This window comes from Panthera tigris, chromosome B3, assembly GCF_018350195.1.
Source record: "Panthera tigris isolate Pti1 chromosome B3, P.tigris_Pti1_mat1.1, whole genome shotgun sequence".
In the NCBI taxonomy this organism is placed as follows: Eukaryota; Metazoa; Chordata; class Mammalia; order Carnivora; family Felidae; genus Panthera; species Panthera tigris.
This window is the reverse complement of record NC_056665.1, coordinates 12982488-13007266: the sequence shown is the minus strand read 5'-3', so window position 1 is coordinate 13007266 and position 24779 is coordinate 12982488. Positions and strand designations below refer to the sequence as shown.

The 24779-nt window shown below is 39.4% G+C and overlaps 1 long non-coding RNA gene across 1 annotated transcript; it reads left to right on the top strand.

Moving 5' to 3' along the window:
- Positions 1-8737: 8737 nt before the first annotated feature.
- Positions 8738-24220, top strand: LOC122239389. Its single transcript, XR_006218428.1, has 3 exons — positions 8738-9265; positions 22213-22379; positions 23943-24220. It is a non-coding gene; the product is annotated as an uncharacterized LOC122239389 (long non-coding RNA).
- Positions 24221-24779: the final 559 nt, after the last annotated feature.

Below are 24779 nucleotides of genomic sequence, written 5' to 3'. Positions count from 1 at the left end.
CCCGTGTCGGACTCTGTGCTGACAGCTCAGAGCCAAGAGCTTGCTTCAGATTCTGTCTCTCCCTCTCTCTCTCTCTCTCTCTGCCCCTCCCTGCTCATGCTCTCTCTTTCTCTTAAACATACATAAAAACATTTTTAAAAATTTAAATAACTTATGGGTCAAAAATTTTATCATGGGAATTAAGCAATTATTGAGAATTGGACAATAGTAAGACTACCTCATGTCAAAAGTTGTGGGAATACCCCTAAAGCTATCGCCTTACATGTCTATATGGGAAAAGTAGGTTAAATGAGCTCAGTGTCCACCTCAAGAAAATTTTTAATAAGGATACTGTACTTGAAGAAGTCAGAAGGAAGAAAAAATACGTAAACACAAATTAATAAAATAGAACACAAAGATAATCACTCAAAAATCAAAGGTGTTTGCTTCCTCTGCATTAATTAATAAAATGGGGCAAGAAAATAAAGAAACAGCATTAATAAATATTAGGAACTAAAGAGAGGGGCACAATTAGAGATATAATGCAGGTAATGGTAAGGGAAAACCAAGAATGAATTTATGCCAACTAATTAAAAACTGTGATAAATGGATCATGTTCTAGAAATTATTCATTTCTGGTTATATTTATCTAATTTTCTAATTGCACATAAAAGTTATCAAAAAAGTATTTCAAAAAGAACCAGAAACCAGAATTGATGTTTAGCCATTACATTTTTTTTGTTTTTAATCAGGAAATCTAAGTCTATTCCCTGAATTGACTACTGGGTCAGATGTTTTAGGAGCTAATTTTTGCAAAAATGAAGAAATACAGTATCCCCATCTTATACATAATATTTCAGATAGTAGAAGAAATGAAGGGAGCCTCCTTAGCTCACTTTCTGAAGTTAATACTGACTTTGACATTGGACTGAAAAAAGAACAGCACAAAATTTATTATGCAATCTGTCTCATGAATGTAAACTTAGAAATCCTGAATAAATATTAGCAAACAGAAGTTATCACTTTATTATTTTTAAAGCCATTATGATCAAGGTGGACTTCTCATGAGAATTCAGGGATGATTTAAGATGAGAAAAAAAACCTATAAATGCAATTCATCACCAACACTAATTTAAAGGATACGAACTTTCTAATATACCCAAATGTATACAAAACAAGCATTTGTTAAAATCCATTACCCATTCAAGATCTGCATACATCACATGCACATACACACATATAAAGTGTAGAAAGCAAACCTTAACTTATAAAGATTACCTAATTCAATGCTATAAACAACTTTATGTTTAATAGTGAAATGTAGAGCCATCATTTTGCAAGTCAGAAACAAGGCAAAGATGAGGCTAGCAGGAGTAGGAAATAATAGAAATTATCTGACAAATGATGTTCTAGACTTCTACGGAGGGGAAACAAACTTTACTGAATAATGCAGAGTAACGACATAAAGCCAGTTCTTGGATTGGAAGATATGCTTTCATAAAGATGTCAATTAGTTTCAAATTAATATATAAATCCGAAGTAATTCTAATTAAAATCCTTTCCGTTTTGGGGAGAACTTGAAATGCTCATTCTTCAGTGTATATGGAAAGCACAAGGCAAAAAAAAAAAGAAAGCCCACATAATTCTGAATTCGAACAAGGGAAAGAGCCTCTCCCCACCAGACATACGTATTTATTATAAAATGATACCAATTAAGAGATTGTGTACCAGTGCATGGTACACAAAAAGCAAATTCAGGAAATATCATTTCCTGACACCATTTATGTCAAGCACAAAATATACAAAAATAACGATATATGCATATGGAAGAAAATGTGCAATGAAAATATAAAAACGTTGATGAAAATGTCAAATATCAAATTTCAGAATTGTAGCTCTGTAGAGGTACAGACCCCAGAGGTTACAGCTGTAATGTAATGTCTTATTAAAAAAAAAAAAATTGTTACACCCTGGTGGCTCAGTTAACCAAGTGCCGACTTCGGCTCAGGTCAAGATCTTGTGGCTCGTGAGTTTTAGCCTTGGGTCAGGCTCTGTGCTGACAGCTCAGAGCCTGGAACCTGCTTCAGATCCTGTGTCTCCCTCTGTCTCTCTGCTCCTCCCCTCCTCACACTCTCTCTCTTTCTCTCTCAAAAATTAAATAAACATTAAAAAAAAAAACAAAAAAAAATTAAAAATAAAAAAAAATTCAAAAATTCTTGGGACTTCCAGGTGGCTCAGTTTGTCAAGCATCCAACTCTTGATATCAGTTCAGGTCATGATCTCACAGTTCATGAGATCAAGCTCCGGAGGGGGCTCTGTGCTGACAGCATGAGCCTGCTTGGGATTCTCTCTCTCCCTGTCTCTCTGCCACTTTCCCAATCACACACTCACTCTCTCTGTGTGTCAAAATAAATAAATAAACGTAAAAAAAAAAAAAAAAAAAAAAAAAAAGCAATGGGTTGGTTATACTCCAATGGCCAAAACAAACATTAAATTATTTGTAAGGACTATAGAACCATCTCTCCTCCTCCCCCGCCCCTAAAATTGTTAGTGACTTCCACTACACCCAGTCCAGTTCCATTTTATTTCTGGATCTTCCCACTTCTCCCAAGCCAACAATAAAAGCTTTACACAAAAAAATTACTTTTTTTGTTATCAACGAGATATGTTTTTTTAAAAAGGTTTATTTATTTATTTTGAGAGCAAGAGAGTGAGCAGGGGGAGGGGCAGAGAGAAAGAAAGAGAGAATCCCAAGCTGAGCCTGCACTGTCAGCGTAGAGTCCAATGAGGGGTTCGGTCTCACGAATCGTGAAATCACGACGCGAGCCAAAATCAAGAGTTGGACGCTTAACGGGCGGAGTCATCCAGCCGTCCCAAACAAGATACGGTTTTTATACGTGGAGTGAGGTTACTCATTTTTGTAGTTCCAAGACCTCAGCCTGTACCCCGAGTATATTCTAAAGAAAATGGTAATTTTTAACATTTTTTGAAATCTGGATTGTTTGAGTTCGCAAGTGTTAAGTTGAAGGGCAAAGAAAAAGCCCAGTGGTTTTTCATATGCTCTAGTTGTCCTATGAGTCCTCTGGGTCTTAGGAATTTACAGAAAGTTACAAGAGTACCTGCCATCTTGATGTAAATTTCTGGTGTTCCAGTTGCAAAAGCAAGTGAATGTTCTCAGCAGTTGTGACTTCAAAACTCCCTGGGAAATAGAATTCTATTTACCTTGTAAGGCTCTGGATCAAAAATCTGCCTGGGGGAAGTGGTGACTTTCTATCCTTTGAAAGTCATTTGAGTTCTGTCTTCTGCCTCTGTAGTCAGTCCTTCCCTTCCCATGATGACAAAACCCGGCTTACCTTTAGTGTGGGTTTCTGAGGTGTAAGTATCAAATTTCAAGCTGCTTGCTTCTGCCTTTGCTCACTCTGGCTCACTCCCACCCAGCAAGCATTTATTTCCTTTGCGAGTTCAGAAGGTCTCTGTAAGATGAGGCATGTGTGGGCCATACTACCACATTGGGCACATCTGTGTTCTAGTAGCCACCTGGGACATAGAAAATGGGCTCTTGGGATGACTTGGGGGGCTCAATCAGTTAAGCGTCCAACTTGGGCTCAGGTCATGATCTCACTGTGAGTTCCAGCCCTGCATCAGGGCCCGTACAAGGGTCTGCACTGAGTGTGGAGAGTACTTGGGATTCTCTCTCTCCTCTCTCCCTGCCCCTACCCCGCTCTCTCTCTCACTAAATAAATAAATATTTTTTAAAAAAAATTGCCTTCTAAATCAAGGTCATGGTGAGGATTCCAAGAATAAATGCTAAAATGAGGACAGATAGGGATGCCTGGGTGGCTCAAGTCAGTTGAGCATCCGACTTTGGCTCAGGTCATGATCTCGTGGTCCATGAGTTTGAGCCCCGAGCTGGGGTCTGTGCTGACAGCTCAGAGGCTAGAACCTGCTTCAGATTCTGTGTCTCCCTCTTTCTCTGCTCCTCCCCCACTCATGCTCTGTCTCTCTCGCTCTCTCGAAAAATAAGCACTAAAAACAATTTAAAAAATTAAATAAAATGAGAAAAATAACATTTTCAAAAGCAAAGTGTGAATTCCAACAAGTGAATAGGATTTTTTCACCTGGAATAAGACATCATTTTTTGTAATGGGCTTCTTAGTGATTGAGTGTTTGGGGTCCATGATTAACTTAGTAAAATCGTATAAAGCAAAATGTCTGGAATAATTCGATGCAACTCAGATGATCACGATCAGGATTTAATTGAAGACCACTTTCATCTCCAAGTTCTGGTTACTAGTCAAGCAGAATTACACTTACTAGGAAGTACGTTTGGTGCCTCACAATCTCCTTGGATCTCTTTGATGATCTTTGAATATAAATGAACTGCTGAGCTTCTGAAGGGAAAATGATTCCCGTCGCCCAAAAAACAACGTCACAGAATTGTCATTTATTTAACAAAGAAAGTGCTGGGATCACAGGCCAGCTCAGCTGGTCCCTTGCCTTAGAACTGGATGGGCAGAGGACTTTATTTATTTATTTATTCATTTATTCATTCATTTGTCTATTTATTTTTGCCTGATGCCATTGTCCCCAAAAGCAAAGCTGCAGACAGTTGTATATACAGGATAAATCTGTGACAAAATGAGAAGAAAATTCGCATAAAGCACACTGTTCATTTCTCAAAGCTGTCTTTTATTCTGAGATTTTTATCTTGAAATTCAAGAAACAGCGGGTAGTGTGGTTTTTATGCGTGCGTGTCTCTGCTCGACGCCACCTGAATTTGCATCTTATCCCCATTCTCTAATTTTTTAAAAATATGTCTTACTGATAAAAATCCCAAATCTGGAGACAGCAGACCTAAAACATTTATAGCCTTCTCCTTTCTCTTCTCAAGACGCTAGATTGGACTTCAACCGTAAATGACCTAAATTTTTAGAAAGTCCAAAAACTTAGCAGAATGAAAGATCAAATAACGCATCAAAAGCCAACATGTGTCAATGTGTCGGGGTTCACAAACAATGACTTCCAGCCAGTGATAGGAGTGCTTTTCCGCCATGTCAATTTTGAGGGCAAGCTTGAAATCCACAACTTAGCAGAAAAAGTAAAAGATCTGTGGGCAAATGTGAGGAATTTGTCACTGCTCCAGTCTGGTGCTCAGCCTTGGGCTGAATTTCGTATTAATCTCGATAGAGGCATGTTTGCAGTGGACAGAGAATAAGAGAAATGCACATAGGATTTATTGAGGATGCAGTAAAAAATCCATTTTTGTAGGGCCATTTTTCTTCCACAATAAATGATGAGGGGAGGAAAGAAAGAAAAGCTTAAAATTGGTGTCACGCTCTTTATTCCAACCATTTGGGATTAGCTGGAAGATAAATATGTCTGTTTATAATGTATCACTTTTGCTGAAGGTAAAAAGATGGGAGAGGAGACAAGTATCCAGCAAGCAGGGATCTGGGAGGATTTGCTGAAGTCTGTATACTGTGGTTTGTCAATCGTAACGGACTATCGATGAGTTTTTACTGAGTGAATTTCATCCATACACTGAATATAGTCCTTAACAATTCTGCGAGGAAATACATGTTACAAAATGAGAATATGCCACTCCTGCCTGTCTGAGATTTACAGAGGAAGGCATTTATCTCGTCGATGAACAAAACCCACGATACTGAAAAACAGTGATCTTTGTCAAGGTTGGGGGCTTATGCTAAATTGTAATAGGGCAATTAGATTAGTAGGGCTATTTCTCCCTGTTCCCACATTAGTTAAAGACAAACACACTTTTTAAAATATTTTATTTATTTTTGAGAGAGAGAGAGAGAGAGAGAGAGAGAGAATGAGTGGGGGAGGGGCAAAGAGAGGGAGACACAGAATCCCAAGCAGGCTCCAGGCTCTGAGCTGTCAGCACAGAGCCCCATGCGAGGCTTGAATTCGTGAACCACGAGGTCATGACCTGAGCCAAAGTCGGATGCTTGACCGACAGAGCCACCCAGGCGCCCCACTATGTGTGTTTTTTAAAGACAGAGGTTTCAGTATAGTCACTCAAAAGTTGTCTATTGTTCCACCAAGCACTGAATTGAATCAAGCGGTGTAATTTGGGGGAAAGAGGCATCCACCATGATATATTTTCCTTTTTCAGACCCATTTCTCGTTGATTCCGGGATATCCCCCTCTCCTTCTTGGTTGGCATGTTTAGTGCTCATTTTTTTACTTTGCATATTTTAATAACTGCCTGCCTAAGAAAAACCGTGTGTTCAGTCTCAGTGAAGTCCTTTCAAGGAAGTTACCAGACAAGAGAAAAGTAGCACAATGGGAAATATACATTGACAGTTCTGTGCAGTCCTGGGCTTATTGATAGGTTGCTGGTGATATATCCCATCTACTTGCAATGTTCCAGTTTTTGGCACCAATAACACCAATAAACCACATAGATGACATTGTAGATGATTTGAGAGCCTGCTTGACTTTTTGTTTTTGGGGAAATAGGAAGAGACAAACTATTATGTGCTTGACCTTCTTGAGCCCAGTGTCCATAGTGGAAATGGTTTGAAGTCGAAAATGTCCATAAGGACCTTTTTTTTTCTTTTTCTACCACTGCTTCCTAGATATTAGTGCTTTTCATTTGCATTCATGTTTCTTGACTGCTCTTTATTTCTATAAGTTTCCCTGCATAGTATCTATAACAACCTTTGCATCCTGTAAGCATCAGCCTTTAAATTGATAGGGGTATGTGTTTTTCCCACCAAGCCCCAATGGTTTCACCTTCATCCATGTGGTTCTTAACATCGTTTCCAGACTTATAAGAACACTCCCCTTTGGGGGAAGATGCTATATATTTCATCATCCCTCTCTAAACCAAGTTCCTTGGAAATCAGAAGTCCTGTTTAGAAAATAGGTAGTAGCTGGGATGCCTGGGTGGTTCAGTTGGGTAAGCATCCGACTTCAGCTCAGATCATGATCTCACGGTTTGCGAGTTCAAGACCTGCATTGGACTCTTGTGCTGTCAGTGCAGAACCTGCTTCAGATCCTCTGTGTCCCTCTCTCTCTGCCTGTCCCTCTCTCTCTCTCTCTTTCTCTCAAAGCTAAACATAAAAAAAAGAAGAAGAAAATTAGGTATTAGCTGAAGTCTCTATTAGTAAGTCCATCACTGTTAAGGATTCAGTCTACGACATATTAATTTACTCCTCAGCTTCTGGCTGATGCCAGACGAACCCTGAATGGTATCTGGTCGCAAAGATCTACAAATTGGCAAGAAACAGGATGGATCATTGAACAAAACAGTTCATTAGTTCTGCTTAGTGCAATTGATGTTTTTAGGAACTGTGGTTTATACCCTGTGACATTGTTTGGTCGGCTGGTTCCTGAGCAATCAACTATTCAAATCAAAACACTATCAGCACCTTGTAGAATATAATGTGTTACAGACATTTTCCAAGAGTGTTAGTGTCCAACAGTGTCTAGAACATTGCCCCCCCCCCCGCTTCAATTTTTGTTGACCGAGGACCTCTTATTACTTAATGTTAAATATTTCACATATTTTAAACTATTGACTATTAAGAAAAAGTTTATTGGTTTCTAAGATAATTTTTTCCTAGCTTTAAGGTTGAAAACTATTTCATATAGTTCATATAATCAGAGGAAATTTCTCAAAGCAATAGATTTTATGATCCTCCCCCATTTTCACCCGTACACACAGACAGGCACACACTCACTGCTAAAAAATCTCTCAGACTCCAAGAATGTAGTGCTGAAAAGGGACCTTATTGAATTCTTTCCGAATTCTGTGGTAAATATAGCTAAAATCATCTGAGTTCAGCAATTTGTTTTAAAAAGTTAAAAGAGAGGCACCTGGGTGGCTCAGTCGGTTAAGCGTCCGACTTCAGCTCAGGTCACGATCTCCTGTTCCGGGAGTTCGAGCCCCTCGTCGGGCTCTGGGCTGACAGCTCAGAGCCTGGAGCCTGCTTCCGGTTCTGTGTCTCCCTCTCTCTCTGCCCCTCCCCTGTTCATGCTCTGTCTCAAAAATAAATAAACGTTTAAAAAAAAATAAAAAAATAAAAAGTTAAAAGAACAGGGTGTCTGGGTGACTCCATCAGTTAAGCCTCCGACTTTGGATCAGGTCATGACCTCGTGGTTCATGGGTTCTAGCCCCTTCTTGGGCTCTGTGCTGACAGCTCAGATCCTGGAGCCTGCTTTGATTTCTGTGTCTTCCTCCCCCATTCATGCTCTCTCTCTCTCTCAAAAACAAATATTAAAAAATTAAAAAAAAAAAAAAAAAGAAGAACATAGGAGCTATACGTAAGAAGCCTCGCAGTAGGAAAGGTGGGAGAGAAATGAGAGATATTAATACCGTAAGGGAGACACTATGGCTAGGTTTATTTGGGGTTACCATGGTGATTTGGATAGCTTCTTTGGTCACATTCTAAATTTTCTCGATTACAGGTAGTGATTTGGGGTTACTTCAGGATTATTAATTAAATCAATCTCCATCTGGCTCCAAATTCCATCTGAAGCTTTTCCTCTATTCTCCTTCCGAGAGAAGGAGCAGAGAGAAGAGAATCACTGTGTTCCTGTCGCCGGCATTTCTCACAAGGAGACTACCTCCTTGCTGTCACCGTTGAAGTTCCACGGAAAGATATTCTCGGAATCCATTCTGAGCCAAGCGATCCGAAAAAGATCTATCGGGTGTTGAGGGTTCTAGAGTCCATGCTGCTGCCTATGTGTTAAGCCCCACTTGCCACTTCATTCCCCCCCCCCCCAACTTTCCCAGGGGCCCTCCTAGTATCTCAGAGACTTCCGTTCTCATACTCTGTCTGGACACAGTGTGTCCGTCTCTCTCACTGTTGAGACGTTCAAGTTCCCAGAGGCTCTTCCTTATTTCTCTTTTGTCCCTGACCCGCCAGGAGGTGAGAGCAAAGTGCAGCACCCCTCACCTCCACACATTCCTCTTCCACCTGCTCCCTTGTCGCCCTTCATTGTGTGACCCCGACCCGGCCTCAAGCTCTCTTTACATAAAGAAGTAATGGAAGCCAGGCAATGACAAATCCAGTCCTGCCACAACACATGGACCTTCAAATACGTATCTCATCCTTGAGTCCTTGACCTGTTACCACGGAAGCTGAGAAGCTCCACGTGCTGGCCGCTGGGCAAGAAAATGGGGACCTAATTTCGGAACAGAAGAGATGAGCGCATATTCTGGGCGATCTGGGTTTAAGTAGACATACGATAGTGAGAGGATGCCACGTGGAGCTCAAATCACTCTGGTCGATCTTAGTTCTGGATCCTCCTGGTGGTAATTTATCTAATTTAGTAACTTATCTGATTTCCCAGTGCCTTGGTGTCCCCATCTATAGAATAAGAAAGATAATGATTCCTGCTTCCTGGGAAGGCTTTGCGGATTAAGTACATTTTCATACACAAGGCTTTTTAATCAAGAGCAACCGATGCATAGTGCGTGTTGGGTAATTGTTAACAATTGTGATTAATCGGTTTCCTTAAGAGCTCACACATCATTCTGTCACACATCTTTAGCCCTTTGGCACACAATACCAAATCTTTAGCAATGCGCTTAAGCTCAAAAGGTCAAATGCCATTTAGCAAATCTCAGCACGGACTTCGGTCCCTCCTGACATTTATAAATAGCACAAATAAATGTAGTATGGATTAGCTGTGTCTTCCCGCAAGGCTGGCAGGATCGGGCTGAGAGCCTGGCTTCTAGGGCATGAATATTGTTCCCCACTCACCCCTGCATAAAACTGTTGACTGACTTGGAATCTAGAAGTCCTAAAAGTTCAGTGACGTGTACGTTCTTTTGTCAATGTTATCCACCTAAGCCACTATTTGAAACTCGAAAAACATTGTGGGGGTGGGAAAAGAACTAGAAAGATCGAGTCAAGTGAGGGCACGTTCGTACAATTTAATAGAAGTGCAATTTAATGCTTCAACTAAATTTATACCTATGTCCACACGCTGAACGTTCACTCTTGGAAACTGTTTTGCCAACCTTTTATCTGGAACCAAGGAATAAATTATACAAAGAGGGAATGCGTCCTAAGGAGATAGTTGGCCTGGGGCCCCTGGATGGCTCAGTCGGTTAAGCCTCTGACTTTGGCTCAGGTCATGATCTCATCAGGGTTTGTGAGTTTGAGCCCCGCGTCGGGCTCTGTGTTGACAGGGCAGACTGCTTGGGATTCTCTCTCTCTCTCTCCCTCTCTCTATCCCTCCCCAACTTGTGCTCTCACTCTCAAGATAATTAAATAACTTAAAAAAGAGAGAGAGAGATAGTTGGCCTGAATTATTAGCCTTTGTATTATGAAAATGCACATAGAGGAGCTTAGAACCAAAATTAATATTACAAGTATCAGAACTAGGAGACAGATTCTGTCAGTACATCTACTAGGCCTAGAAGTACATCTTGGCACAAGCATCTAGATTGTTTTGTGAGTAAATGTGATAATTAGCACTTGGAAGATCTTTAAGTTAAGGATCTACTCCATCTCTAACCACCTTTCATAACAGGTGTTTTATTAAAGAACGTATATTCATTTATACCAAACTAATACTTTAAACCTAAAATTGAAAAGCCAGCACTTAAAAATTAATTTACTTCTATAAACAAATAGAAGTAAAATTTTATGAAAATATGTAAAAGCGATCATTGCACACATACATTTCTTGGGATAAGCTTTTGTTTGCCCATTTTTTCCTTGTTTTCTCTTTCTCCTGTGTCAACCCTTCTTCCTCTTCCCACCTTCCCTACCCAGGGAATCTATGCCTGTCAGTGGTTTTCCTCAAAGGAATATATAGATATGTGTACACATATTTACATATTTAAAGATTATATTCACATGTCTGTATCTTTCCTTTCCCATGTGGTATCTCAAAATAAGTCTTCAAAGTCAAGTGGCATAGCTACTCTTTATTTATTCATTCATTCATTCATTCATTCATTTTGAGAGAGAGAAAGAAAGCAAGAGAGCACATGAGTGCACAAGGGAGGGGCAGAGACGGAGGGAGAGAGAGAATCCCAAGCAGGCTCCATGCCATCAGCACAGAGCCCAATGTGGGGCTTGAACTCACACACTGTGAGATCATGATCTGAGCCGAGATTCAGACTTGAAAGCCCAAGTGACTGAGTCACCCAGGTGTCATAAAGCTCCTCTTTTTAATGGCTTACACACTGGTTCATGGTGTGGATACACCATAATTTATTAAACCATGACCTTTGGGAAGGGTGTTAGAATTTTAACATTAAAAAATTCGCCTTTACTCTGTTTTAAACATTTTTGCCCCAACAGGCAATGCTACTATAAACACTTTAGTGCATGAACAATGACAACAACACAGAGAGGGTAATTATTATTTTCATTTTACAAATGAGGAAACTGTGGGTAGGAAAAGTTAACTAAAAGTTTTACAAGTAAGGACATTTTATTTTATTTTACTATTATTTTTTTAAGTAAGTTCTACTTTCAGTATGGGGCTTGAACTCAGGACACTGAGATCAAGAGTCATGTGCTCTATCAAATAAGCCAGCCAGGCATCCCCACTAATGAGAAAATGTTAGCTAAGAAAGTGCAAATGGCTACAGCATTGGTCCTATTTGACTCTAACCTCATAGGTTTCACTGTGTCACATGACACTCTGTTGTCCTTCTTCTGACTTCCCAGAAGCTGTAGGTTATTACATGGAAACATGTGTGATCCTAAGTCACCGAATAGATCAAGCACTTGGCAGTGGAGATTAAATATAGTTGTGTTGGGGCGCCTGGGTGGCTCAGTCGGTTGGGCGTCCGACTTCGGCTCAGGTCATGATCTCGCGGTCCGTGAGTTCGAGCCCCGCGTCGGGCTCTGTGCTGACAGCTCAGAGCCTGGAGCCTGTTTCAGATTCTGTGTCTCCCTCTCTCTCTGACCTTCCCCCACTCATGCTCTGTCTCTCTCTGTCTCAAAAATGAATAAACGTTAAAAAAAAATTTAAATATAGTTGTGAAATTTGAAAAGAAAAGATGATTGTACATTCATTTTTATAAATGGTTGTCTTAAGCTATCATGGTTCATAACAAACCTAGGACTTTTGGAAGAAATATGGCAGACTAGAGTTTAAGAGAAAGAGTTTCCGGTTCAGGATACTTCAAATCACCAGGCGTAACATAATGAGGTTCGCAGGTTTCTGGGTCTGAGACAAGTGAATTGGATTAAATAGAACAAAACCTTCCACTGACAACTACGTAGGGAAGGGAGTCTTGGTGCTCAGTGAAGAGAAACTAACAAAGTTGAGACTTGGATGACCATGATCCTTGGGAAGAGAGAAGCACACAGAAGCCTCCCCGTTGATCCTGGCTTTTTCCATGAAGCCATTTTCCAATTTTCTATAGACAAAACAGAAGCCAAACAGAAAGTGGTTGTCTTGTTGGAGTAGAGATACAGTAGTCAGAATTCCACACTGCCACATTGGTTGAGATCTGAGGGATAACCATCCCAGAGAATAGGGAAATATAGAGAAGTCCCCCAAATGTCTAATTCCTATGGAGTCCTTAGTTAATTCCTATGGTAGATGTGTCAGGGCAATAGTCCAAAAACCCAACAGGCTACAGCATCTGGGAAACCAAATAGAACAGCAAAAATTTCAGCAGCTGCATGTTGCTGTGGAGACTATGGTTGGAGTTCAATTCCTGACAAATTAATTCCTGACAGCCCAGACTTTCAGTGGAGATTCCCAAAGGGCCATGAAGTAGGAATAAAGGCCAGACCCTTGGAATAAAGACCATACTTTAGAAGGTGAACTATGGTTCAGGAAATATCTCAACACTGAAATATATCAACCTCAAACTCTAAAATCAAACAGCAATTAGATTATGGTGATCTGCAGGCTTGATCTGCCCCCCAGAAGAAAATCTCTTGCTGGAGGAAGATAACATCATCCAGAGCCTCTGTACTGTGTCGTTGACAATGTCAGATATCCATTAAGAATTACTAGGAGAATTAAAACACAGGACCAAATAACCAAAAGATATCTATATTTTATAAAAATCATGGGAACAGACCCTCAGGAGATCTAGATAACTGATTTAAAATACCTTATGATCCAAATGCTCTTTAAAATGAAGGAAAGATGGGAAATTTCATCAGGGAATAGGAGTCTGTAAGCTAAAATTCTAGAACTGAAAAATAAGTTATATCTGGCAATAAAAATTTAATGTATGGGTCTAAAAAAAGATTAGACACAGCAGAACAGATGATTAGTAAACTGGAAAATAGGTCAGTGCAAACTATCAATATTGAGAAATGGAAAGAAAAATAAAGGTTAAAAAAATAAGGAAAAAAATGTAACACGTATCTAACAGGACACTTTGCAATAGAAATATAATGGAGACATCAAATGTAAACAAGATTTTTCCAGAAATACAAAATTTGAAATTTTTATCACAAGAATACCTGTACTATAAGAAATGTTAAAGGACATTCATCAGGCAGAAGGGGAAAAATAGGACGAATTGTCAATTTATAAAAATCAAACACATCAGAAATATCACCTGAATGATACAGATTGAATGTTTGTGTCCCTCCCAAAATGTACATGTTAATATCTAATCCTCAGTGTGATGCTATTTGGAGGTGGGGCCTTTGGGTGATGATTAAGTCATAAGGATGGAACTCTTAACAATGGCATTAGTGCCTTTTTAAGAAAAGGTGGAGAAGTAGCTTTCTCTTTTTCTGCTATGTGAAGAGAAAACAGAAGTCAGCTGTCTGCAACCCAGAAGAGGGTTCTTACCAGAACCTGACTATGCTGGCACCCTGATCTCAGACTGCCAGCCTCCAGGCTGTGAGAAATCATTTCTATTGTTTGTAAGTCACCCAGTCTATTGTACTTGATTCTGTCAGGCTGCATTGAGTGAGACAGGAAGTGTAAACACACTGGGCTTTAAAAATGTTTTATTTTCTAAAAGGTAGTAGACTGCTTAAACAATGTAGTAGGAATGTTGATAGCATGTAGAGTCACAATGTATATAAACAATACCAAGAAGGCTAACAGGAGGAAAATGGAAGAATACCGCAGATAGCTTCTGATGCTATACATAAATGCGTGTAATCACTTGATGTAAGACTGTGGTTAACTAAAAATGTGTACTATAGGGTGCATGGCTGGCTCAGTCAGTAGAGCATGTTTCTCTTGATCTCAGGGTTGTGAGTTTGAGCCCTGTGTGGGGGTAGAGATTACTTAAAAATTAAACTTATTAAAACTGTATATTATAAATCATAAAATAACCACTAAAATAACAAAACAAAGAGTTGGCGGATATAAAGCCAAAAAAGGAGATAAAAGTATTCCTTTAATTCAAGAGAAAGAAAAGAGAAAAAGGAATAATAACCAGGACAATTAGAAACAAATAGCAGGTGGTAGTTTTCTGCCCATCGTGTCAATAATTATATTACAGGTAAAATGTGTAAATACCTCAATTAGAGATCAGAAATTGTCAGATTGGAAAAGTAAAGCGAGACCCAACCATATGCTTTTTATAAGAAACATACTATAATTATAAAGGCACAAATAGGTTAAAATGAAGGAAAAGATAGCCCATGCTAACCCTATTCAAGATAATACTGAAATAGGTATATTAATATAAGACAAAGCAGATATCTGGTAATATTCAAAAATATTACCAGAAATAGAAGTTATTATGTAATAATAAAGAAGCCAATTCATCAAGAAGGTATAACAATCCTAAATACTTATGCAGTTACTAATGGAGCTTCAAAATACATAAAGCAAAAACTGATAGAACTGCAAGGAGAAATAGACAATTCCATAATTAGTCTCTTTCTACTTGATTGGACAAGTAGATAGAAAATCAGTAATGCCATAGAAGACTCGAACAATATTATCAACTAACCTGATTTAACTGACCTAATTTATAAAATAACCCAACCAAAAAAAATAGCAGAATTCACATTCTTTTCAAATGCACATGGGCCATTGACCAAGATATACCATATTCTGTGCCATAAACAAGTATCAATATATTTGAAAGTGTTCAAGATGTGCAAAGTATGTTATTAATCACAATAGAGTTTAATTAGATCAATTATAGGACAAAACCTGAAGAGGCCCCACATATTTGGTAGTGAAACTATACTCTTCTCTAAAAACTATAGAGCAAAGGGAAAATTAAAGGGGTTTTAGAAAGTCTTTTGAACTGAATGAAAATAAAAACATTAATTCTGGTTCAGCTCTGACATGTAAAGAGCGTGGAAGAAGTCACTCTCATCCTCACAACAGAAAAAGCTGAACAAACCCCAAACCATTGACTTTTCTTGGGCTTCTCAGAGAACAGAGATCAAAGGACAAACTGCCATTCCAAAACTGGGGAGAAAAGCCAATACAGAGAGTCACAGCTGAGGTGTACTTACCTAGAGCAGAGCAGTCATAAACTGATCGGAACACTCAGGAGGCTGAGTGTGGACTCGTGTGAGTGGGAAAAACTCCTGGCTGTTGCAATCTTGGGGGAAACTCTAAAGTTTACCTCCAGGAACTCTACCTGACTCTCACGGTTAAAAGTCACAAAATTCCCTTGTGTGACTCTGAAAGGGAAAGGAGAAGATTAATTATTGGGAAATATTCCCAGAGAGGGCTCCATAACAAAGCGCTGCCTTCCAGGGGGTGGAAAAAACTTGATCAGAGTCTTGCCTCATCTTAGATGGAGAAAACAGTCATTCTCCTTTCAACCCCCACTTGCCTTTCTGTCTCATCAAAGCGATGTGAAAGGGAAAGGAGAAACTATACCTCAGAAGAAACAGCTGTGAACATCACAGTCCAGAGAAACAGGTCCACTAAAAGACTAAAAAGAACTCCTAAGATTATAAAATGCTTTTCACCCACACATGCTACCACACTGACAGAAATTCAGTATAAAAATGGAGTAACAGCTGAAATAGCAACTAGATACATACTCTCTATGAGAAGGAGTCCATAGGAAAGACCTAAAATCAACAGGGAAGAAAGAAAACAATTATAGTGGAGCTATATACAGCCTCTGGCACCTACAACCACAGCACATATGAAACACAGCACAACTCCTAGCAGATTAAAAGAAATCCTCACATTAAAAGCCTATTTAACTCAGTTTCTATTCCGATAAATGTCATGCTTTCAACAAAAAATCACAAGACATGCCAAAAGGCATGTAAAAGCATAGACTCCAAAGAAAAAAGCAAGTATCCAAATCAGACTCAGATATGGAATAGAAGTTGGAATTCACAGACATGATATTTAAATATTTTTTTTACATTTTATTTATTTTTGAGAGACAGAGAGAGACAGAGCACAAGTGGGGGAGGGGCAGAGAGCGAGGGAGACACAGAATCCGAAGCAGGCTCCAGGTTCCGAGCTGTCAGCACAGAGCCCCACGCGGGGCTCGAACTCACAAACTGTGAGATCATGACCTGAGCTGAAGTCGGATGCTTAACTGACTGAGCCACCCAGGCGCTCCCTTTTTTTTAATTTTTATTTTTTCACAGACATGAAATTTAAAGCAACAAATTAATATGTTAAGGGCTCTAGTGCAAAAAGTAGACAATATGCAAGCACAGATGAGTAATGTAAACAGGGAGATTAAAACTCCAAAAAAGGTCAAAAGGAAATGCTGGAAATAAAAAGCCCTGTAACAGGGGCACTTGGTGGCTCAGTCAGTTAAGCATCCAACTCTTGATTTTGACTTAGGTCATGATCTCATATCAGACTCTGCGTTGACAGTGCAGAGCCTGCTTGGGATTCTCTGTCTCCCTCTCTGACCCTCCCTGCTCACTCGCTCTCTCTCAAAAATAAATAAACATTAAAAAACACTGTAAACAGGAAATGTAGAATGCCTTTAAAATGCTCATTAGTAGACTGGACTCAGCTGAGGAAAGGATCAGTGAGTTTGAAGATAGGTTAAAAAACAAAAAAAAAAACAAAAAAAAAACCCAAAAAAAACAAAAAAACAAAAAAAAACACTTCCCCCAACAGAAATGCAAGAAAGGAAGGAAGGAAGGAGGAAAGGAAGCACAGAAAGGAGGGAGAAAGAAAAAAAGGAAGAACTTTAATAATAAAACCAGATGAATATTAGAAGAAAGGAAAAATACAGACTGATAACTCTTAGGAATATGAATACAAAATTCTAAACTAATCGTTAGCAAATCACATCCAACAATGTATAAAAATAATTATACACCACAAACAAGTGGGATTTATTTCAGGTAAGAAAGGCTAATTTCATAATCAAAAACGAATAAATGTAACCCATCATATCAACAGCCTGAAGAAGAAAAACCATGATCATTTCAATTGATGCAGAAAAAGTATTTGATAAAATCCAACACCTACCTATTTTTGATAATAACTCTAAGCAAACGGGAAGTAGGGGGAAATGTTATCAACCTGACGAATACTGTCTACAAAAACCCTGCAGCTAACATTGTATTAAATGGCAAAAAAATGAATGCTTTCGCCCTGAGTTTGGAATCAATGCAAGCGTAGTCATTTTTCACCATTCCTATTACACACGGTACGATCAGTTTCAACTAGTGTAAGGAGACAAGAAAAAAATAAAAAGGTATGTAGATTGAGAAAGAAGAAATGCAGTCTTTCTTCATAGATGACCTAATAGTTTAGGTAGAAAATCCCAAGGAATTTACCAAATAAGTCTTGGAAATAATAAGCAAGTACAACAAAGTCACATGAAACAAGGTTAATGTACAAAAGTCAATTGGTTTCCCGTATGTCAGTAATGATCAGTTGGAATTTAAATTTTAAAATAAATATTATTTAAAAGTAGCATCAAAAATTAAAATCCTTAGGTATGAATCTGAACCAATATGTATAGGATCTACATGTGGAAAAATACAAAGCTCTGATGAAAGAAAGCTGTATCTAATCAAATGGAGAGAGATTTCATGTTCATGGATTGTAAGATTCAGTGTTCCTGCATATATTTGGAGACTCCATAGAAAGATGTATGTACGTTTATAATCATTGTATATTCTTGATGGAATGACCCTTTGTCAGTACATGATGTCCTTTGTCTCTTGTAATAACTTTTTATAAAATCTATTTGGTCCGATATCAATATAGCTACCCCAGGTTTTATTTGCTTTTTGCATGGAACAGAAATAATTCCACTTTATTTTTTAAAATGTTTTATTTATTATTTATTTGTGAGAGTGGGGAAGGGGCAGAGAGAGAGGGAGATACAGAATCCGAAGCAGGCTCCGGGTTCTGAGCTGTCGGCAGACAGCCCAATATGGAGCTCGAACCCACAGACTGCAAGATCATGACCTGAGCTGAAGTCAGACGCCCAACTGACTGAGCCGCCCAGGTGCCCCTAAATAATTTCACTTTAAACTTATGTGCGTCTCTCATAGACAACTTAGCAGTTAGATTACATGTTTTGTTTTTTTGTTTTTTTACAATTCTTTCTGACAATCCGTCTTTTAATTGGTGAGTTCAATCTGTGTACATTTAAAGTAATTACTGATAAGAAAGAACTTCTGTCATTTTACTATTCACTTTCTACAGTCTTATATTCCTTTTGTTCCTCATTTTCACTATTACTGCCTTCTTTTGTGTTTAACTCATTTTTTTCCCCTTGTGTCTTTTTTATTTCTTTCTCATTTCCTTTTTCTGTATATATTTCAGTTCTTTTCTTAGCGCTTACCCTGGGTATTACAACTAACATCTTAAGTTTATAACAATCTAGTTTGAATGAATACGAACTTAAGTAATATACAAAAACTCTACACCTATACAACTCTGCCCCCCTTATATTGTTATTTTTTTTACATATTATGCTGCTATACATTGTGTTCCCATTAACATAGATTTATAATTGTTTTATTCATGTTCCATTTGAATAACATAGACATAAAAATGAGTAACGAGTTAGGGGCGCCTGGGTGGCTCAGTCAGTTAAGCGTCTGACTCTTGATTTCGGCTCAAGTTCTCATGGTTGGTGGGTTCAAGCCCCATGTCGGGCTCTGCATTGGCAATGCGGAGGCTGCTTGGGAATCTCTCTCTCTCTCTCTCTCTCTCTCTCTCTCCTTCTCTCTCTGCTCTGCCCACTCACTCTTCCTCTCTCTCAAAATGAATAAGTAAACCTAAAAAAAGTAACAAGTTAAATATAATACTAGGTCTTATGTTTATCTGTGTAGTTACCTTTACCTGTGTGTTTTGATTTTTCATATGGCTTTATTTTACTCTCTAGCATCCTTTGATTGTAGACTAAAGAATTACCCTTCTTGTAGGGTAGATCTAGAAAAACGATGAGCTCCTTCAGCTTTAGTTTGTCTGAAAATGTATTAATATCTCCTTCATTTTTGAAGAATGGTTTTGCTGTGGCTACAATTCTCCTGACTTCCATGGTTGTCAGTGAGACATGGGCCATTAATTGTATTGAAGGTCCCTTCTACGTGGTGAATTTGGCCTATTCTACTTCTTTCAAGATTCTCCCTGTCTTCGTTTTTGACAGTGTGATTATAATGTGGCTCAGCGTGGGTCTCTTTCAGCCTGTCCTACTTAGAGTTTATCGAGATTTTTGGATGTGTGGACTCATGCCACTCATTATACTGGGGAAATTTAGGGAGATGATTTCTTCAAATATACTTTCTATTTCTCTGTCTCCTCTCCTAGGATTGCCTTTTTGGACATGTTGTCACACTTTACGGCGTCCTTTATCTCCTTAGGTCTGTTCTAGCAAGTACCATATCCAAGTTTTGTCAGGGACAGTTCTATGAAGATTTTGCCTTGTTGGTCCAAATAAATAAAAGCAATACTATCTTGGTCTTTGTAGATTTTCTTTGTATTAGGTCACCCTTCACAGTGCTAAGCCAGGCCATTTACAATTCTACTTTAGCTTTTACTTCCTGCTTGCATGGAGCCTGTCAACCAGCCAGAGCTGAAAGCTTGTCTTCTCATTTCTTTTCTGAGCCCTGGACATATGTGTAGCCTTCTAGATTTTTGAGCATATTTGTGTTTCCAAACCAGCCGACAAAATTCCTGAAAATTTAACATTTGGCTTACACGAGTTGCTCTTAACTGGCATAAACTGGCTGAAAGACACCCCTGATTTAGTGCTCCCAGGAGTAAAAATGTAAAGAAAGCAGAAGGGAGAGAAATCAAGCAAGGGTATTTTTCAGGCAAGCTTCCAGCCTCAGCTTAGTCTTGCAGGGATGCCTAGGAGTGGAAATTATGCCATGGAGATTATTACAGGTTGTAGAAAGGGAACTGGGCTTCCAAATTCCTACGTTAATCAGTTTTTAGCTAAGGGCTGCTTTGGGGATGTAAACTACCAGGCACTTTTGGCTCTCCACTTATTGGACAAAGGGGATCTGGCAGTCTGAGGGCAGTCTCATCAAGAGAATTGCAAGAATGGGTTCTTAGAGACAAAAGGGTAACAAAGCTGGCAGGGGCGGTGGGGGGTGGGGCACATAAATAATAAAAGAGAATTACGGGGACCTGGGTGGAGTATGGACGTGTTCATAGAGTCCACTCCTTACACCGGTCTGATCCACTTGCATCTTGTGAATTTCAGTCCATCCTGTTACAGCTTCTTAAAGATGTTGGAAAGGGAAAAATAAAAGCATTATGATAGGAGAGCTTGTAGGATGGGCTGTAGTTCCCACTGCTGTAGCTAATGTTTGTGAATTTATGCCGAATTTAAATACAATGAATGACAGTGGGATAAAAATAAAGTCGAAGGGACTGTATAAGTTCAGATAAAGACTTCAGGAAAAGATTATGACCGGGAATAAAGAAAACCATTACATAATGATAAAGGGGCCAAGACATCAAGAGAACATAATGATCTTTTTTTTAAAAAAATTAATGCTTATTTATTTTTGAGAAAGAGAGAGAGAGAGAGAGAGAGACAGAGAGACAGAGAGACAGAGCTGAGTGGGAGAGGGGCAGAGAGAGAGAGAGAGAGAGAGGGAGACACAAAATCCGAACCAGGTTCCAGGCTCTGAGCTGTCATCACAGAGCCCAACACGGGGCTCAAACTCACAAACCATGAGATCATGACCTGAGCTGAAGTTGGATACTTGCCTGACTGAGCCACCCAGACACCCCATAATAATCTTAAATGTGTAAGTACCTAACAGAGAGCTTCAAAATAAGTGAGGTAAAGCCTTATAGAACTGAAAGGAGAAACCAGGCAGTGTCTATAACTATGGTTGGAGATTCCAACTCCTTTCCCAGTAATTTGTAGAATATCTATTGTTTTACCTAAGAAAATAAAAATGGGTGTGCACGTAAATAGTTGTATGTGGTTTTTCATAGCGATGTTATTTAAAATAACCCAAGCCTGGAGTATCACAGATGTCCAACAGCAAGTAAATAAAAAAAAGTGTATAATTGGAGTATGCTTTGACCACAAAATAGCACCGAGTTACTGATACATACAACAGGGTAGATGAACTTCAAAAATGTTATGCTGGGTCAGAGAAGTCAGATAAAAAAGATTACATACTCTATATTTCCATGACACTCTGGAAAAGAGCAAGCAATTATGACAGAAGTAGATTGATGTGGGGGTACCAGAGCGGGTAACAGAGCGGAATGCAGGCGAAGGGGAATGAGGAAATATTTTTGGTGTGTTGAAATGTCCTGTATTTACGCAATGTCGGTGTTCACATGAGTATATATGTTTTCTATAAACTGTTGAACTGCACAATTAAAACTGATACATTTTATTGAATATAAATTAAACCTCAGTCAAAAGAAAAGCAAACATTCATCCAGAATGGAAGGTAAATCACACAAGGAGATATTATGTAACCAAAATTGTTAACAATCACAGCTACACGCAATAATAGGGATGAGTATCAAAAACAAAATATTGAGAGATAAAAGCCAGACCTTGAAGAGTATGCATTTTATGATTTCAATTATATTAAGTTCAAAGCATTGAAATTGAACCTCTGCTGTTGGAGGCTAGAATGGTGTTTACCTTTGAGTGGGTGGTGGGTGGTAATAGGAAGGGATCTGGGATGCTGGTAATGTTCTATTTCCTTTTTTTTTTTTTTTCAGAGAGAGAGAGGGAGAGAATATCTTAAGCAGGCTCAACTCTCAGCATGGAGCCCAACTCAGGGCTCCATCCCACAAGATCCCGTGATCCCATGAGATCATGACCTGAGCTGAAATCAAGAGTCCGATATTTAACCAACTGAGCCACTCAGGCACCCCAATAACGTTCTATTTCTTAATCTGCAGGGTCAAATCCTGGCATAAATCAAAGTATGGTCAAAGAGCTATTGAGAAGGCAGAGCAGAAGGAACGTACAAGCATGACTGGTGGAAATGTAACCACTCCAGAAAACCTCGGTCAGTTTCTCCAAAGTTAATGTATGGGACCATGTGACCCTGACATCCCACTTCTCGGTATGCATTCTTGAAAAATGAAACTTACGTTAAATCAAACACTATCCATGTATGTTAGTGAACTAGAATTTGAATAAAAACTTAAAAAAACAACCTATCCGTGAATATGTGTAGCAGCATTAGTCAAAGCTGCCCATACGTGGAAACAATCCACATGTCTTTCAGAAGGTGAAAGGATAAGCAATCTGTATTACATCCACACAGTGGCATACTTCTCAGCACTAAAAAAGAATGAGCTATTGACACATGTGATACTACACATAAATTTTAAGAGAATTGTGCTACGTCAAGGTTTTTCAAAATCATGGCTCTTGACTTTTTTGGGGGGCTGTATAATTTGTTGTGGGGCTATTTAACCACATCCCTGGAAAGGCCACCCCTATGCATAGGAGGCAGTACCCCTCTACCTTTCCAACTTAGTACAACTAAAAATGTCTGTAGACATGGCCAAGTGCCCTGATGGAGAACCACTGTGCCGTGGGAAAGGCCATAGTCTTAAAATATTACATATTGCATGATTTCATTTATAGGACATTCTGGAAAAGTGAAAGATATAAGAACGGCAATCTGATCGGTGTTTGCTGACGGTTAAAGGTGGGGAGAGAGTCTGAACACAAAGAGGCAAAAGCAGGGTATTCTTCAGAGTGTTGGCATTGTTCTGTATCCACTGATAATTACTGATCTATGCCTGGGTAAATAACAAATCGAAGAAATCAAATCGAAGAAATAAAATCAAACCCAACAAAATAAGTACAGTATAAATGGAAAGTCATACTTTGACTTGCCAGTCATGAGGTGATCTTGGCAGAAGGGTTTTCAGTGAAGGTTGTGAGAGAGGCAAGGATGAGTCAGTTCTGTAGGATGTCTAGTAACTTCAAGTTAAGGACAGTGAGAGTAGAAGGGTCTGCCATTTTGGAAGTGCATCCTAGACTCTTGCTTTATGGGGAGACCATAGAGGATAAGCAGAGACATAAGCCAATATTCCTAACAAGGGTGCACACAATGCAGCAGGGAAATGCCCTCCTGCTAAAGAGGGGCATGCCCAGTGTGAGTCCTGGGTAAACCACTGGGCACATTCCCCATGGACTTCCCAGAAGAGTTCATCCTATGCCTATAGTGCACTGTGTGTCCTAACCTCTCTCAGGAGGCTGGTATGAAGCCCCAGTGGGGGACTGTAAGGCAGAGCTCCTGGGTTGGGGGTTACCGAGCTGCTCTTCAGAAGTGTATCTTTACATACTCTCCCCAGAGCCCACAACTCCTATCTCGGGGTTCTCTCCACTGAGCCATCTGGAGTATTTGGATGCCCTGTGCTCTAAGTTTTTTAGTGACTAAAATTGTTCTTGGAGATCCTCTGTTCTGTGATCTGCACAGTAGCCATATCTGTTCCAGGGACGTGCTAAAGGAACCTAAGCTAGGGTAGATTATAGCAGAGAAATTGAGTTGAGATGACCTTTTCCAAGACCAGGAAGTATGGGCATATCTGGCCTCCTGGGGGCGGAGAATGGTCTCTGGATTGGTTGATTTCCTAGGTTCATCATGTTCTGTTCTTCATTTATTTTCTAGGAAACCACCTGGAGATGCAGAAGACAGATGATCTGCAGATTGGGACATGGAACAAGAAGGTGAAAAACACAGACCGTACCTTGCAGACAATGGAGATGTCAAAGGTCAACTAGATCTTTAGTCAAAGGGTTAGAGGTCAAAATTAGATTGAGTGATGGAACAAGCCAAGTGTGAGAAGTGGGAAACGAATATGTGGCATGGTCCTGATCAGTTTTGCATATAAAATTCCAATTCCAAGAATTCCAAGTCATTGCATAGCCCCAGATTTTATCAGCTTGGGGGAAGCAAATCATCTGGAGATTCAGGGACTGGACAGATGGATCCAGGCTGGAGTTTAAGCTCTCACACTAAGGTCTCCCTGTAGGACATCATCGCATATATCTGTGAAGGTTGGGGACTGCGTAATTCCAATGGGTCCGACCACACCACATCTGGTGACACCCCTGGAGTGCTGGGATCAGTTGTGCAATACTCCATGGTCTCTGCAGCTGGATTCCAAGAACATGAGGAGGTCTGTTAAATTTTTTTGGTGATGGCAGGAAATATGAACAGAGGAAGAAGGGGAGGAGGGTAGAGAGAGGGAATGAGGAAGGAAGCCAGACTGAGAGAGAGAGAAAGAGGAGGGGGGGGAGGAGCAGGGGAAGAAGGAGAGAACACTTGAGTAATAGTTATAGTGATCAGATAGTTTATTGTAAAAACTGAACTATTTTATTTTATTTTATTTTATTTTATTTTATTTTAGTAGGCTTCACACTCAACATGGGGCTTGAACTTACAACTCTGGGGTCAAGAGTTGTATGCTGTATGGAATGAGCCAGCCAGGTGCCCCAAAGGTGG